Source organism: Fukomys damarensis, unplaced genomic scaffold (genome assembly GCF_012274545.1).
Source record: "Fukomys damarensis isolate Sample0158 unplaced genomic scaffold, DMR_v1.0_HiC HiC_scaffold_34039, whole genome shotgun sequence".
NCBI classification, from domain to species: domain Eukaryota; kingdom Metazoa; phylum Chordata; class Mammalia; order Rodentia; family Bathyergidae; genus Fukomys; species Fukomys damarensis.
Genome location: NW_022934951.1, coordinates 1 through 967, shown reverse-complemented (window position 1 = coordinate 967; position 967 = coordinate 1). Strand labels below are relative to the sequence as shown.

At 43.5% G+C, this 967-nt stretch overlaps 1 pseudogene; it reads left to right on the top strand.

Annotated features, from left to right (window-relative positions):
- The first annotated feature begins 4 nt into the window (after nt 1–4).
- LOC104857702 lies at nt 5–632 on the top strand (annotated as a pseudogene).
- The last annotated feature ends 335 nt before the right edge of the window (nt 633–967 follow it).

The following is a 967-nucleotide window of genomic DNA, read 5'->3' as shown; positions in this document are numbered from 1 at the left end:
CATATTTGCTGTGTGCTTCTTTAAGTTTGGTTTAGGGAAGAAACTTCAACAGAAATCCCCAGATGATGTGCACAGCCATCACCAAATATTTGCTGTTGGGATGTTATCTGGTATATTCACCACAGGAATCATGACCCCTGGAGAAAGAAGCAAGTGCTTATTATAGATTCAAGCTTCTTCAGGGGAAACCAAGTGGACTGTGCAAAATGCTATACCAGAAATCTGGGACCTGAGACATCTACACATGGACCGTGCTTACCTTGTGAGAGATGTGCCAGACAATGGGATGTATTTCGTGACATATGAGTGGCTGAAAAATATTTTCCCTCCAGAAGGAAAGAGTATCAGCACTCCTTGAATCCTGGTAGCCAGGGAAACTTGCAGGGATTTTTCAGCTAGGCTGTGGTGATGCCTCCAGATGTGCTCCGGTCCCACTTCCAGACTGTACCTCCTGGAAAATATCCTAACCAGTTCAGAGATGTGCTGAGACAGCTGATCCAGAATGAAGGAATCACATCCTGTACAAAGGGTTCAATGCAGGGATGATCTGAGCCTTTCCAACCAACACAGCCTATTTCCTTAGCTTTGTAGGTGCTATGAAGTTCTTCATTTGGGTCACTCCCAACTTGTAAAGCTGAAGGCTGCTGAAGGCTTCTGAATGCTAGACACTCATTGAGGAGAAACAGCAGATAGGACAGGACTAGGCCATGCTGAAGGGTGAGGGACACAGTAGGATCAGAGCATGCATGGACTTGCTGAAACTGTGGCCTTAATGGAGCATAATAATAATTATGTCATAAAAAGGGCATAAAGATAGGTGTGTCAAAGCCATCTTCTTCATCACCATCATCATCATAATCATCATCATCATCATCATCATACACCCACATCACTCTTTTTTTTTTTCTTTTTCTTTTTGTACCAGGGATCTAACTCAGGACCTACTGCTTATGAGGTTAATGTGGGT